Genomic DNA, 15716 nt, shown 5'->3' with positions numbered 1-15716 from the left:
TCAGGAGGTGTTGCTGGGGGTTTGCTGGGCGAACTGAGGAGTGGACTTGCTTTCAGAAGGGATTCCAGAGGCCTGACCCTGGGATGGTGAAGCTCCTTCTTCATCTAGCTCCTTTAGCCAGCTCCTTCTCTCTTCTCTGATTTTTCTGGAGCCTAAGCCTTTCAGGATCTTCTGGGACTGAAAATCCTCTTAGGGGATAGCCTTAAATTCTTCCACCTAAGCTTAGCATCTTCTGTTTATGTCTAGGATTTGTATTCTGAGGGGTGGGGTGAAAAAGCATTCACAGTTTGCATCCAGAGGTCCTGAGGTACTGTGGAGTGTTTTCATCTTAGCTTTGGTCCTCCATCTTAGCTTGGATCTTCCATCTTCTGGGATGCCCTCCATTTTGGTTTTAGTCAGTCCTCCATTTTAGGTCCTCAACTGCCCTCCATTTTTGCTCCAGTCCTCCATCTTAGATCCTGGCCTGCCCTCCATCCTAGTTTCTGTCCTCTATCTTAGCTTCTGGGCTCTGGGACTCTTTTTCCTATTTTCCTAATGGAAATAGAGATACTCACTATTCAGGTTAGTATAATTAACCCCCAGTCTTTGCGGAAAGAAAAGTGCAGAGTTAATTGCAAAATTTAATTTCCAGCTTTTCTCTCACAAATACTTTTGAGTCATCTCTTCAGAGCCTTGGAAGAGTTGTTTTATCTATAGGGCTCTTGTAATACTCAGCATAGGATATGCGGTTTTTATAGAAATACGTGTGTGTGTATACAGATAGGTGAATAGAGAATTCTTATTTTATATATAAGAGGAGGGAAGTGCTTTTGTGAAGGCGATTGAACTGAAGGAACTCCCCAGACAACAGGGACTGGTTTTATTTCAGGAGTCAAATTCAGATTTACAGAATTAATAAGTTTGGGCTTCTCCTTGTTTGTGACATTTTCATACTTTTCACCTGAGACGCACACTTCGAAATCAATGTGAATGAAAACCCATTTTCAGGGCATAATGTGAAGCTTGTTTACCAGCTCAGGGGGAAAAAAAAAAATCAGTTTGCCAAGTCACTTTGAAAACGTCCTTTATTACAAGTGGCTGCCTCTGTAAATGAATTAGTAATGTGCAGTTACCTCCCCACCGCGGCCTGATGCTCTCTTGAATCCGGACCACTCTGCTAGGATACCTTGAAAACGTTGTCCATCCTGAGAGAACTGATTGTTAAGAGATGGGGCCACCAAGGCACTGAGAACTGCAGTGAGCAAATGGTCCCATTGCTGGGACTCAGGGCCCCCCCAGCTGCAGAGTCCCCTTTCAAAGACATCTGGACAGCTGAGGCTGGGAAGAGTGGATTTTGCTTGCTCCCTGCTCAGGGATGAGCCTGTGGCAAATTGGAGAAGCGGGCTTCTGGCCACAGGCCTCCTTACCTCCCTGCAGGTGGTTGTGTTCTGTTCAGTTAATCCCATTAGCTGGCAAAGGCTTATGGGGCTACCCTTAAGGGACATTTGCATTTTAATAAAGAGCTCTCTGAGGCCAGAGAGCTGAAAGAGTCACGTTTTTAATAGAGAAATAGAATTCTAACAAGAGGCTGTGGAGGAAAGACTGGGGAGGGAACATTTGGGCAGTTGACACCCGAACGCTTCCCCCACCCCCAGCTCTGTGCACCCTCAAGCAGTGAATTCAGCAAATTGGCTCCCTGCCCCCACTGCCCCGTGACCCCAGGGCTTGCTTGCTCTCCAGGTACAGCTCAGCGGATGTAGGAGGGGGCCTCATCCGAGTGGCAGAGTCAGGTCCACATCGAAGCTTCAGGTGCCTGACTCATTCCGGCTCAGGCCGGTAATAACAAGCCCCATGTTTTTCTCCAGCGTCCACTTCTCTGACACACAGAATAGTCAGGAAATAAAAGATTCGAGTACTATACAGCTGCTTTGCTTTCTCTAAAAAGAAAAAAAAAAAAAAAAAAGTCGGGGGTGGGGAGGGAGAAAGGAGCAGGGAGGCAGGAGACTAGGCCGGCAAATAATGATGCCGCAAAAACAAGCTTATTGCTGGTGTGTTACATAAACAGCCCCACCATCCTTTGCTGCAGCCCAGGGAAGAAGCAGTGCTGTAGTGACACTTGGGCTATTTCACACCTGAGCTTGGAGTTACTCAGAGGTGCATTAACAACTAATGATTCAATCGAGGGAGGCCTGGATTGCCATTTTGACTTGCCACATATTAGCATATCCTTCTAGAAACCCGGAACCTGCCAATTAAGCTCCCCAGTGAAACTCAGAAGGGGCCTTTCCAAGATGTCTGATATTTAGGAAGAGGAAATTAAGCTAATTGTGAAAGCACCTGACATGTTTCCTTAATATCTAGGTAGTTGAAGGCTAGGATTGAATATTATGAATTCCTCACATGATAAGTGTTTGCATATATGCCATGGCTTCCACACATGGTTTTCCAAAGGTGCAGCTCAGAAGTACTCAGGGCCCTGGCTTCCTTTGCCTTCTTTTTTTTTTTTTTCTTTTTAATCTCCTTTATTTCCTTTTTCTCCCCCCCCGCCCCGCCCCTCCTTAAATGTTACTGCATTGCTCACCTGAAATGTCCTTTTCAGAAAGTTCTCTGATAGCTCACAGGCTGGTGACGTCTTCACAAAATGAGAGGAGCTGAGATTGCCAGAGAGGGCCCTGGGCACTGCAGTGGCTGTGACAGGCAGGAGTGTCACCGGCGGAGCTCTGCAGCCCTCGGCAGGCAGGAGGAGGGGGGCGCATTTCATTATGCGTGGAAGTTATAGCTTTATTTCAAACACAAACATGCAGGCCAGCAAGGATATTAAATATGCAGTCATGCTTTCCCTCTGAGCGAGGAAGGCGCTCGGATTTTATCTTCCTTCCAAGCAGCTTCCTTCTGCCCCTAAGATAAGTCAACATGGAGAATCTACCTCCAAGTGTGGCTAAATTGCGACCCCCTGACAACGCCTGGGAGGGAGGGAGCCGGCATGATGGAGCCGAGGGCACCCTTGCTGATGGGGAAGATGGCCTCACAGCACCTTGGCTGCTGCCGCAGAGAGGCCGGCTCCAAAAACATCGATTTTTCTCCCCACTCTCCCAAGGTTAGGATTCTGCTTAGAACTCTCCGCTTCCTGCTAAAATTTCCATCACCAAAGGGCCTGATTTCAGGCAGAGAAAGGACCACTTTAGCAAATGAGAGGAGAGGAAAGCTGAGGGTCATTTCAACTGCGACAAAAATCAGCCATGCCATTTTCCCTGACAGCACTTTAATTATGATGAAAGAACAAGATGGTTTTTGGTTGTTGTTGTTGTTGTTTTTAAACCAAGGAGGCTGGGGCTCTGAAAGAGATATGAGGGGGGTGCCAAGCGGGCTGTCACTACACAGTGATGGATAAGCTGAAGGAGGGCGGGAAGCCCCCTGCCCGTGGTCCCGGGTCCCTGCCCCAGCTGTGCTGGTCAGGCCGGCTGTTTGTAGCCAGGGCCGAGCCTGGCCTGGGAGGAGCCCACAGGACAGGCCTTAGCCAGTGCCTCCTGAGTGCCGGCTTCTCCCTTGCCCTCTGTGGAATGAGCTGTGACTTTAACCTCGAGCTGGGGGTCTCGCTCGTGTTCTGCTCCGTTGGCTTTTAAAGTAGCTGAGGGGTTTTCAGTGGTCACACGTCTCATTGTTGAAAATGCTGGGTTGTTTATTTTTTTACAGTCAGGTTCTAGGGCCTGGGAGCTGCAGAGGAGGCCAGAGAGAACCCTGCAGGTCTGAGGGCTGAGGCCCAAGCTGTAGCAATGCGAAAAGAGGTGGAAAGCAGACGTTAATCAGTTTCTTTCAGCTCTGGCGAGAATCAGGGAAAAGGCCCATTTCCCCTTCCACCCACCCTGCCTTGACCTTCGACCTTGAGCTCTCAGGAACTCCTCCCCCAGCCCGACCCCCCCCCCCCCCCAAGCCCCTGAAGGTGGCCCTGGGATTCAGACTGGCAGTATTTAGAGAAAAAGAAAAGTGAATTCCAGACTCAATCCCAGCTGAAAAGAGCCTTAGCTCCTGGGCTTGGGAATGTGAGGAAGAGAGCAACATGGATCCAGACTGCCCACGGGGCCCAGGAATGGAGGGAGGTGGTGGGGCACTATTTCAGCCCCCTCCTCCGTTTTAGAACCTTTTCTCGCCCTACAGACACCAGGTAGCGGGTGCTGGAGAGCCTCTAGGACGGAACTACACAAAGCAGGAGACGTGATGTGACCCTGACTTTGTGCCTCTGAATTACCCAATGTCTGTTACACATGCAGGCAGAGCACCCTGCAGGCTGCGGTAAACACCGAGGGGCGTAGTTCCCCCAGCCCTTGGGGGTGGGGCGCTCTACGCCAGCAGGTTCTTCCAAACAGTCCATGACTTTTCCAGGGTCCCTTCTGCCCCCCACTGAACCGTCAGGCTGGTACAGACCTTTCTGGTTGTGATGACAATTACCAGGCAGAGGGTAGTGAGGCAGCAGGGACTTAGGGCTCTATGGCAGGAGAATAATGGGCATTTCCCAGTGAAGCCACTTTATTTCTTGCACTTCGTTGAGAGACTTCACAAGCCAAGTGCAACACCCGCAGGATCTCATGGGAGGTGGCAGTGGTCTCAGGGTGCAGAGACGCCTCCTTTTTCTAGAACAACTGCAGTGTCCCCATCTGAGCCCCGCCAAAAGGCAGATTCTTTATCTAGATGCTCGGCGACTCTGCCTGCTGCAGAGATGGAGGAACCATGATCCTGCTGATTGCAATGGACCGGTTGAGAAAACACAAGAGAAAAACAAATCTTTTTCTCAGTCTTCTCTTTACTGCTTGGAAAACAATATTAGGGGCCGGCAGTTGGGTCTGCATGGAGAAAGATACAGGGGCAGCATCCTGACCTCCCTCTCTGTTGGGGGTCTGTAGGTATTTTAGAGGGATTTTAGTTTGGAGGGGGAAAAAAAACAGACAAATAAGATACAGAGTCTATGGGGTCCAAGCAGGTCACATTAGGAGACTGTACCTTTTCAGTGTCAGAGTAAGGATCATCTGAGAGGATTTGGGGTCTCTCTTGGAAATAAATAGGCACTTTGGAAAAGGAAAATATCCGGTTCTTTAAGAAACGAGGGTGATCAGTTAATGTCAGGCATCCGTGATCATAATCCTGTCTGAAGAACTGGTCTCGTTTTTCATGTCAGAATTAATATTGGTTGAGATTAGCTGGCTTCTTACTTTAGACCATTTGCATTTTACAGAGTTCTTAAAAGGGGGTGTCAAGCCACTTTCTGATGGCACCAAAGCCAAATAAATAGGACCATATAAAAAGGTTATATTGATAACCTTTTACAAAATCCTTTCTTTCTGCCTTGTCTTCTCTCTGGCAGACTGAGTCATTTAGCACAACCTGAAAACTTGGATTTTCCTTGCTCGAAAAATGTAACGCTTCCTACTATAATATGTTTTTTCTTGTCGCCCACAAACTTCCTCTTCTGGTGACCCTTCTGACTTTTTGTGTTCTTGACACTGAAGCATCCAATCAATTTGGTCAAAAGTCCAGTTGTGAAAAAGCATCTGGATGTTTTGCCCCCAGACAGCCAGTTTGTGGAATATTTGAGGATCAGCTCATCTGACCCCCTCCCCTGACATTCCTGCCCACCCATCCCCCACCCCATCCCCGCCGGCCCGCCCACAAGTAGGCTTATTTTTAGGGATCAGAGGAGACAGACCTAGAAAGCCAGCCAGCTCTCTGAGGAATGAGGAACTAGAAGGGGCATGAATAAGACGTGAGACCCTCATGCTTTCTCTGCAGTGGCCACCTGGAGTCTGCTGCAGAGGGGCAGAGGGTCACCAGTCTTTACAGGCAGCCACACAGAGGGCAGTCTTTGTGATTAGGCTCTTGGCAGCACCATTGTCAGGGTCAAGATTTATCTGGTGCCTGCGGCCACCTCAGCACGAAAAGGAGGCTGAAGCCACCTGCCCTCATTTTGTCTTAGATTACCACCAGCTAAGGGCAGCTAGTGAAAAATACAGACGAGGAGTATTGCTTTCATAGGAAAAAAAAAAACTGGTCATGATTCAGTTTCTTGAAAAAGTGCCCCCCCCCCCATCCTTTATTCTCAGAGTCACTAAAACTAGGACTCGATCATCAGTCTCTTCTCTTTCTTTCTCATCTGGCTAGCTAATTCAGACTCTTTGGGCTTCAGTTTCTTTCAGTAGCCAGGCAGGTAGGGTAGGAAGGGGATGCTAGTGGGGGCAGAGGAAGGGGGAAGGGCTCCTTGGCACCCCTCCCTCCTGGACTTCAGTCTCAGGCAGAGTAGTTCTATTTGCAGACAGCTCAGCCAAAGCAGAGCATTGCTGTTACCCCCAGATGCTGTTTCCAATCGATCTTACTCATTTTCCCTCTGGGGTGCAGGCAGGGCAGAACCCAAATCTGCTCAGACTCCCCAAGCCACCCAGCCTTGATCTTTTATTTCTATTTTATAGTCACAGAACCTTGAAGATACTTTTTTCAGCAGTTTAACCACATACCGAGAATTTCAGGGGGAAAAGGTCAAGAATTGATAACTTTCATTTATTAAGAGTTCATTAAGCAGACCTCTGAATTCTAATAATGACAAATCAGTGTCACATTGCTGGGAGGAAAAGACTGACAGCTGGGTGATTTCACAGAACTGTCAGGCGTTGGGAGGAAGGTACAGCTAGGGTTCAATTACTATAAATTAGAGCGATTTTGTTTGTTTCCCTGGGGTTTTCCTGTTGCTAGTACCTTTTTTGGTGTGTTTGTAGTTTTACTGAAAACGCATATAGTTTTCTGCCACTGTCTCTTCTACTTTGGCATCCATTTTAGAAGTTAACTTTTTGTTGTAGAGTTCTATTCTTTAGTTTTCTTCTTTTTTACAAAGTTCCCTTCTCTGCCTTCTGTACCCTCAGTAAATCTAGAGGATATATAGTTATGCCACGGTGAGGAATACACATCTATTTAGCACATTTAAGAATGTGCAAGGCAAATGAAATATAAAGTTATCTTATATCTGAGATGAAAACATTAAGTGTCCTTGGGGATCACCTTAGTTAGTTCACAATTTGGGGTTCCCCCCCCCGCCTTTTGCATTCAACTAACTTGTGGCAGATCACTGAAACATATTTAGGCTGATTACTGATTTTTATGCAAAACTATTTAAGAAATTCACTTTGAAGGCGGAGAAAGACTTTTGGTTCCCCTGCTCTGGAGCGCCCCCCTGAGGCCTGGGTTAATAATAACACCATGATAGGAATTTGCAGCTAACTAGTTAGGTCTTTGTGCCTAGGCTCTTGAGTAAACTCAAGAGAGTTGGTGATGAACACCAAGGCCTGGCGTGCTGCAGTCTATGGGGTAGCAAGGGGTTGGACACCACTGAGCGACTGAACTGAACTGAGTTAGGTCTTTCTAGACTTTAGGATGCTTTGAATGGTTATGAATAAACAGAGTATCCATTTAGCTTGAAGATTAGATGTCTTTGCATCCCAGCTAAGTTTTATATCAGCTTCCTCTGAAAGATTCTTTCACGAGCTTTTTGAAGCAGCTCCCAGGGAATCCAATTATGAAAGCATCCTGTACTCAGAAGGTAGAGGTTTGCCTTGTCAGAATAAGGGAGCAATAGCTTCAACCATCATCTTCATGAGAAGCTTCCTTATTGGAACCAGGCCCCAAAGTGGGATATTTGTCAACTTCTGGAGGTGGTTCTCTGTCCTTCAGCCACCTGGCACCATCTTGCCAAAAGATAGGGATCCCATACCTTTGTGGCTGGTGGCATAGACGAAAGAAAGCTTCATCTGGGCTCCTTCTTGACTTACCCAGCCTTCTTCTTGCCCTCTGCAAACCACTAGGACACAGTATAGGCATTTGCTCAGGCCAGACTTTTGACATTGCAGAGTTGCTCACTTCACACCAGAGCTTCCAAGGTTTAGTCTGGAGCCTTCACTGGCTTTCCTCAAAAATCAGCTGCCTTCATGAGTGACTGCTGATGTCTAACCCTTGGTCAGATTAAGGGACCTAGTGAAACCTTTGCCCTGCCACCCCACTCTCAAGGTGTTCATGTCTTCTATCGATGAAGGGCTAGTTTTCTATAGAGTTTTCATTTCTTGGTGTTAGGTCACTGCAACCCTGGGGTAAAAATAGGTGTAGTTAGTATGTTACAGATTAGACTCCGAATTTCCAGCTTTGTGGCACTTCCTGTAGTAATATCAATTTTGGTGACACATTTCCTAGAATCGCAGGCTTGCTTCATTTGCTAAAATCCTCCAAGGACAGATCTTGTTTGCTTTAAAACCTAGAAGGATTTCAAATCAGACTTTTCAGCTCCCACTTCCTCTTCCCCCTGTCTTCTGTCTTGATTTTCTTGTTTTCTATTCAGGGAGCAAGGGCCCCCATCCTCCCCCTCCCCAACCCAAGGCTGGCGTTTTTGTTGACGGCTGAGCACACGTGGCCTTCCATGGTCAAAGGCCCTTTCCTGGCTGGCTCCAGAGTTGTCGCCAACGAGTCGAGGGGGAAAACTTGAGTTAGGCCTCACAATTTCAGCCAAGCTGGGCATACATCGAGTACACCTGTCACTTGAACCGGTGTCCAAAATGCAGCCCTAAGGGTCACAGCTGTGGCATTATTTCAGCATGAGCAATTCAGTATTTAATGTTCCTTGGAAAAATAAATCATTCCAAGCGGCTACTGTTCACCTATTAACCCTTAGAGGATTTCATAGAAGGAGCATGGGGATGCCATCCATAATTTTCTTGGCCAGCAACATGCACTTCCCAGTTCTGTCTTTTAAAAGACCATTCCTTATATAATGGAGAACAGGGAGTTGGAAGAACAGCATTCTCTTGTTTTGTGGCAGGCGCAGCCTTCCAGGGTGAGACGTTAGACTTTCTTTTCCTCTCATTTATATTTTTACCTGCGTAGTACATAGCTTTCTACACACTGGCATTCCATTTCTTTCCTCTCTTCATGGTAGCTTATATTAGCCTGCTATCACTGGCAAGTCTTATTTTACAATTAAGCGCTGGGTGTGTGTGTGGGGTGGGGTGGAGGGCAGTTCATCATTAATCAGATCTTGGGATTTCATGTGAACGGCCCCCCAAAGCCACCAACATTTTAAATGTATCCTCCTTTCTGTCACCTGGGTCTTCATAAATGAATTGTCCATCTGCAGTTAATCCACACAGTGCAAATCGTTTCGAAGGCTGAGTGGTCCCCCTTCTGAAAGAAATTGGCTATATTTAGTTTTTTAAGCAAGCCTGCTTTGTGTTCTTTGTAAAGTCAGCGACATTCTTTCAATTTTTTCGGTGTAATTAGCACAAAAGGAGCCGTAATATGAGAAGGTAGTAGAGACTTCAGCGACCAAGAAACAGGAATGTTCGAGAAAGCGGGCAGAGGCCGCCTTCCCAGTTCTGGGCGGCAGGCAGAGACCCTAGGACGTGGCTGTGGGCACAGCTGAGGTCTGTAGCTCGTGAAAACATCTCCTTTCCATCTGATCCCAGACTGATTGCAATGCCCGTTGTTTCAGCTGGCTAGTTCTCTCTTCCTCATAACTTCCAGAGGTCGGCAAAGACCTGAGGAGCCGCTGTAGCATCTGGGCTTCGCTGAGTTGAGTAGCTCCTGGCTCATCAGGCAGAGGGCTGTGCACGCCGCCCAGTCCTCCATGGGCCGCCGGCAGAGGCGAGGGCACTCTCTGGGCAAATACTGAGTTGTGACCAAACAGAGGCTAAACGGAGATGGAGGGGGGAGGGGCGAAGCTGGGGCTTCTCTTGGAACCAAGCATTTGTGCCCCTCAAAATAAAAAACCAGGGAAGGAGGCGGAGCTAAACTATAATTACACATTTTTTTATTTCATTTTCAACATGTGTGGGCAAACACAGAAAGATGAAAATGTACCCACAGTTTTAGATAAATGTGTGACTAATTATGTCCCATTAATTGCTTAATTCTGGGTTTACCAACAACAGATGGAAGTGGGTTTGGTGGGGGGGGTGGGGGTCGAAGGCAAGTAACACCCACAGCCCCATCAGAATCTTACTTGTCCCAAACTGAGGCTAGTAACTAATTGCAAGCCTGTTTGAAATCTACACTTGGTTGGTAGGTAAATGCAGTAAAAACACCAAGATGGTAAAAGCTGTATTTAGCAGTTATTTCCTTTATACACAAAACAGCATTTAATGAAAGGAAATTTATTACCTGATTCATCCAGAGTATTTAATGCTATAAACACTTAATTATATGGGGCTAAATTTGAAGAATTGAATGCAATGGGGAAAAAAAAAAAAACCAAAATCTTTAAAATCAGAACAATTAAAGGATTTCTTTTTAGAAAGATATCTTATTAGGACTTTAGGGCTCTCTTGATTGCGCCAACTTGCTTTTTTTTTTCCTCTCCTGTTGGTACTTGTTTAATAAGATGTTGAATCAAAACGTCATTTAAATAAGACATCTTGTGAACAAAGACACAAGTGAGCTGACCCTGTACCTATTGTTAACCAGTCCTCCCTGCATTATTTTCCATCCTGGATGAATTCCTATCCTAAAGGCCAAATTAAAAGTTTGAAGCAACAGGCTTTCCCATTACCTAACAAAAGTTAGTTTGGTTTAGGAAAATTAACTCTTCTGCTATAGAGTGGTAACAGTTTGACATACCTCACCCCTCAATTAGGACCTCCAATAAGTGGGTCCATTGATCTGTGGTTGATGTTAGTAAGCCACTCATCCAAATCATCTACCTTGAATCTTTTCAGGGCTATCATGTGTATCATTATTAAGGTTTCAGTTTTTAAAAGGAACAGGGTAGACTCGACTTTATTGTGTCCCACTTTTCAAAGTGTTTGGTGACTTTGTTAAAGTCCACTTCTGGGAATGTCCTGAGAAAGGCACTAAGTAAGGGTCTTGGGACCTGGGCATCATAGAGACCAGGACTTTCCTCTCTTTGATGGTGTCCATCTATCAGAGTCAGGAAAGATCCATCAAGGCACCAAAGACCTAGTTTCCCTCATTTTGTGAACTGTGCTTTTAAGATGTTTGATTGGTATCCCAAAGCCACTGGCTCAAAAAATTGGGTCCAAACACATTGGCTAACATGCCTCCATATTTTGTTTTGATTAGAGTATATTCTAAGTTAAAAATAAATTATTTTAGAATTAATAGGAATCAAATTGGGTAATTTCATGTGGCCCTGTAGTTAGTTCCTTGATGTCAGCTTTTGAAAGGAAGTTTCACTAACTTGAACACCATGTTTAGTTTTGAATACAAGTTTAGGGTTACCTTGTGGTTGTCACTGTTAACTAGTGAGTGTGACAAGGAAAAAAAGGCCCTTGGTAAGCAGTACATTAGATTTTTAAGAACTTTATGGGACTAAGTAATAGAACCTTCTCATCAGGGATTAACTAGGAAGGCTTCTTACAATACCTGCTTCATCATGTGCATAGAACAGGTGTCAAGTCACATTCATTTGCAACAACAAATTCAGTCATTCAGTTAAAGTGCAAAATGTGCTTCAAAGACAGAAATCACCAATGAAGTACTAAACATTATTATTAAAAACTTACAGCTAAGGTTTCTGTTTCAGTGGAAACCTATTTGTTTCCTAGGCTATTAAAATAATATCATAATTTTATTTTCTCTGGAACCTCACAATGACCCATCTAATGAAAGGCCAAGAAGAACACATGCTTGTCCAAAAACTTAATTACACCATTAAGTGTAAAAACGTTTTCAAGATTCTGAGCTATAGCAAGTATATTGCTTGTAAAAGCAGACGAGGCATTCTTTCTCAGACAGGAAGATGCAAAAGAGCCAAGGAACACATCCACCCATAAATATGAAGCTTACAAGACCACTAAAAAAGAAAAACAAACCCCGACTTGCCAATCCATCCATTGTTGTAAAGTATGCTTTGCTGGAGGGAGCTGTTGATCGGTTAGCCGTGTGTATAGCATGGGAACCCCCCCTGTTTCACAAAGTCACAGCACGAGGTGACCTAGTGTTTAGGTTACGGGTGTATTCTTATCCCCACTTGCTGGCTTTGGCAGGGAGCAGGTCACCTGAACCAGGCACTTTACACCCGGGACATTCTGGCCCTTTGCCCCTCTTCAGAGCTTGAAATTTCTATGACTTCCATCTTTCCCTGAGCCAAACAAGAGGCCCCTTCCACTGGAAAACTCTCCAGTCTGGACTGTTCCAAGAATTATGCTAATGGATTGCTCCACTCTCAAAGCATAAACCAGGCACTTAAAATGGTAACAACCTATTAAAATAAATCACTAATTCATATGAAAAGGTCACGCATGGTGGCCTCTGAACCTGAAAGCCTTTAAAAAATTTTTTTTTTAATTAAAACTTTTAAGGCCCTGGGTAGGTCAACTGCTAGACTGAAAACTGTAGACAGTATCAGCTCACCACGCCAATTAAGTAAAATCTCATCTTTCACTTTGTGTCGGGTAAAAACAGAAAGCCGAACAGACCACAAACGAGCTTGTGTTTCAGAGCTCTTAGTGGCCTTTGCTTACCTGTAAACCATTGATTCCACCTGCTGTCATATATTTACAAAGTAAATGCTTTATTTGTTCATCAGTGGTTGGTCATAATAAAATATAGGTGAAAGCTACACTAAAAAAAAAAAATGTTTTTCCAAGAATGTCCTGCCAGGTTAGAAGTTGAAATGGCTGAAGCCTGACCTTGCTTTATACGTTCTAGGACAATAGTCCTGATTGTACTTGCCTGGAATATGTGTCAGCATATGACATGGGACAGCTTCACTCCTTTCAAAGTTCAGGCGTCATATTTATCTAAAAGGAGGGAGATGGTAACCCAACTCAGGGATTTCCAAATAAGGAGACTCTTCATTATATTCTTTGTAGTAATGTGTAGCTACTGGCATAAGTATCAAGGTTGTATTGGTTACTATTTACCTTGTTCCTCTTAAATACAATGTATTTGCTCTTCACTACATTAGAAGCAGGAAAGGAAGATGCTTTGGAACAAATGGAGCTTAACAAAAATCTGGCCTGTTCCCCTTATAAGCCTTCACCAATTTTTAAAAATGACAATCGATCAATTAAATTCAAGCAAGAGGTTTTTATTTACTAGGTAAAGATAAAAAAACTCAATCTTTAGGTAGTCTCTAATCTAGCTGGTAAATGATTAAGTCATGGTTTCAGACAACCTTACTGTGGAATTTATTTATGAGAACATTCTGGTCTATAGGGTGAATATTTTTATCCGTTTTTGTTTTGGTGGATGACAGTTCCTTTGAGGTTTCTGTCGACAGAAGGTGTATTTTTGTGTGGAAAGAGAGGACATATCCAGAGCGTGATCAGAACCTGGCTGATTTGGGAATGGGGGTGGAAGGGCAAACACAGCAACTTTTCTGCAGAGTCCGAGAATGTCTGGGCCCCGTGCTGTCAGGAGAGGTAGCAGATATAGATAGACCATGAGAGTCTGGAGTGAAGATTTCGCTTCCTGTTCTTAATTCCGAGTGTTCTCTGCTGACTTTGAATTGCCCTGCCATCTCTCAGGTTCATGAAGTGAGGCCTTGCAGAAGGGGGGTGGGGGTGGGGTGCAGAGGTGTACCTGGTGGGGTCAACAGCAAATAATGGGTGACACCTTCATCTGCCACACCTTTTCTTATTTTGAGTTGAGCAAACTGGGGGAAGGGGGGAATTTCATCAGTCCCGTTGAATGATTAACAGTGCCTTTCTATTTTCAAAGAAAAACTATAGGGACAATTTACTCAAGGCCTCTGACCCAACCAATCAATCACTCCACCCCCTAGGTATGTTAGCTGTGTTTCCATTTACAAATAGGCTGTTTTCCTCTCCTTTTATCCTCCAACTTTTATCCAAAGTTTTAATGACTGTTTCAAAGTGAAAGAAAGCTAAAGAACGGAGAGAGTAGTAGTGACTACTTGTGAATTTGAACCACCAAAGGCAGTTGCCAAGGTCTTAGACTGACGTCCTGGCTACTCTTGACTCACCTGGGCACCAGGTGGGCTGCTGGGACCAAACTTTTATTGAATGAATGAATGAACTGTACCCAAGCAGACACCCGCTTGACTTCAAACGACTCAACCAAGGTCCCAGGAAAAGCGAGCCACCGCCGAGCCGTTGACGACTGACTCGGTGTCACTGCCCTTAACCCACCGCGCTCGGCCTGCTATATCCTTAAATGGGATAGTGCTGGGGTGGAGTGGGGGAAACACTTGAAAGTTTTTAAACAATTCTCAAACAAATTTGTGATCAATAAACTACTTTTCCATCTGTTCCAGAACACCCCCAGCCACCGCGGCCCACAGGCCCAGCCACGGATAACTGAGACACCCTGGCCCACCACCTTGCCAACCCGGGAGGACTCCAAGGGCGCCGACCCCGCGACCTGGCCACCCGCGCTCGGCTCTGGCGTCGCCGGCTTCACCTAGCGATGATGCTCGTTTCGCGCTCATATCACATCGCCTATCGCACGCCGCGATTAATTAGTGCCGACACCTACCTCCGCGGGTGCGCGCCGCTGGGAGGGAGGGCTGGGTGGCCGGCCCCGCGCACGCTAACTGGGAAGCGGGAGGTAAGGAGGCGCGCCGCCGGGTGAGCGCCGCCGTCGCACACTTTGCACGCCGCCCAGGGCTACACCACTCACCGAAAATTGGGAGGCAGGTTTGGGAGGCGGGGTCCGGCGCCCACCGCCTTGGGCGCCCCCGAGCCCCCCAGCGCCGCATCCCCCACGCCCCACGCCCACACCTGTGTGGACCCCCGCACCCGCCCGCACCCCCGGGGTGCGCGGCAGCCCGTTTGGGCATGTCCCCGGCGGGCCGATTTTTCGGCTTCCCCTTCGGTTTATAGGGGCCACCGCGGTGGGTCCGTCCTCTGAAGAGAGGCTGGGGCGTCATCGGGCCGCTTAGGAGCGCTGCTCTTCGGCTGCACGCTCAGTCGCGTCGGCACCGCGGAGCGGGCTGCGTCAGGTGGCCGGCCCGGCGCGCTGCTCGCTCGCTGGCTCTCTGGCTCCGGGCGGCGGCGCCGTGGCTGGAGCGAAGCCTCCCGGCGCGGGGCGGCGGCGGCGGGCGGCCGGCAGGCAGGCAGGCAGGCAGGCACTGCCTTGCGTGTGAGTGCACCTCACTCACATGTAAGTCCGGGGGCACCGTGGCCTCCCGCGGAAGTGCGAGTCGCCCGGCGCGGGGCAACAGCCACCGGGGCCGGGACAGGGCAGGGGCGCCCCGGCGCTACCGCCCTGCCCGAGCCTTCGGGGCACCCCCCAATTCTCTCTCTTCTCTTCTCTTTTCTCCATTGGCGTGCCCAAGAGCCTAACCAAGGAGCGCCTGAGGGTAACAGCAAACTCGTGCCATCGCGCCTTCTGCACTCTTTCTTTTTTGAGTTGTTTGACATTTCTTGGTGCTTTTTGATTTCTCGTATTGTTGGGTGCTTTTTGGTTTGTTCTTGCCCCTTTTTCGTTTGCTCATCCGTTTTGGCGCTAACTCTTAGGCAGCCAGCCCAGGAGCCCGGACGAAGCCCAGCAGCCCGGACGAAGCCCGGCAGCCGCGCTCCGCGGCCCCCGGGACAGAGCCGCGGGGATCGCAACAGACTCCCCCGACACGGGGCGCACGGGGTCCGGCCAGCCCGAGGCCGGGGGCAAACAGGGCGCCCGGGCCAGGCGAGAGCCAGGCACCCCGAGGTGGCCGAGCCGTCATGCTGAAGATGGCCATGAAACTCAAAGCTCGAGCTTTGGAGAGCGAGAGGAAGACAGCGTCGGCTGCGGCC

The 15716-nt window shown here is 47.4% G+C and overlaps 2 protein-coding genes and 1 long non-coding RNA gene across 10 annotated transcripts in view; 2 read left to right on the top strand and 1 right to left on the bottom strand.

Annotated features, from left to right (window-relative positions):
- The window catches only part of GNAS (GNAS complex locus), a 66649-nt gene that overhangs the window by 30875 nt on the left and 20058 nt on the right, over window positions 1-15716 (top strand). Inside the window, exon 1 of one of the 7 annotated variants that reach the window (XM_069548215.1) lies at window positions 14549-15084. The exons of the other annotated variants lie outside the window; for them this stretch is intronic. The gene's annotated coding sequence lies outside the window, so the exon portion shown is untranslated. Of the gene's footprint in view, window positions 1-14548; window positions 15085-15716 lie in introns of those variants that run through there. 7 annotated transcript variants of the gene reach the window in all.
- The window catches only part of LOC138417600 (neuroendocrine secretory protein 55), a 59939-nt gene that overhangs the window by 31126 nt on the left and 13097 nt on the right, over window positions 1-15716 (top strand). The window lies entirely within an intron of this gene.
- On the bottom strand, window positions 1047-14568 carry LOC138417602 (uncharacterized). 2 transcript variants are annotated; one of them, XR_011248221.1, is made up of 3 exons: window positions 14458-14568; window positions 2561-2699; window positions 1047-1916 (listed from the first exon to the last, which is right to left on the bottom strand). It is a non-coding gene; the product is annotated as an uncharacterized lncRNA (long non-coding RNA). The 2 variants fall into 2 exon arrangements; XR_011248220.1 differs by lacking the exon at window positions 14458-14568 and having other exon boundaries at window positions 2561-3527.

This window comes from Ovis canadensis, chromosome 13, assembly GCF_042477335.2.
Source record: "Ovis canadensis isolate MfBH-ARS-UI-01 breed Bighorn chromosome 13, ARS-UI_OviCan_v2, whole genome shotgun sequence".
Lineage (NCBI taxonomy): Eukaryota > Metazoa > Chordata > Mammalia > Artiodactyla > Bovidae > Ovis > Ovis canadensis.
The sequence above is the reverse complement of the archived record's forward strand: the minus strand, read 5'-3'. Positions and strand labels throughout refer to the sequence as shown.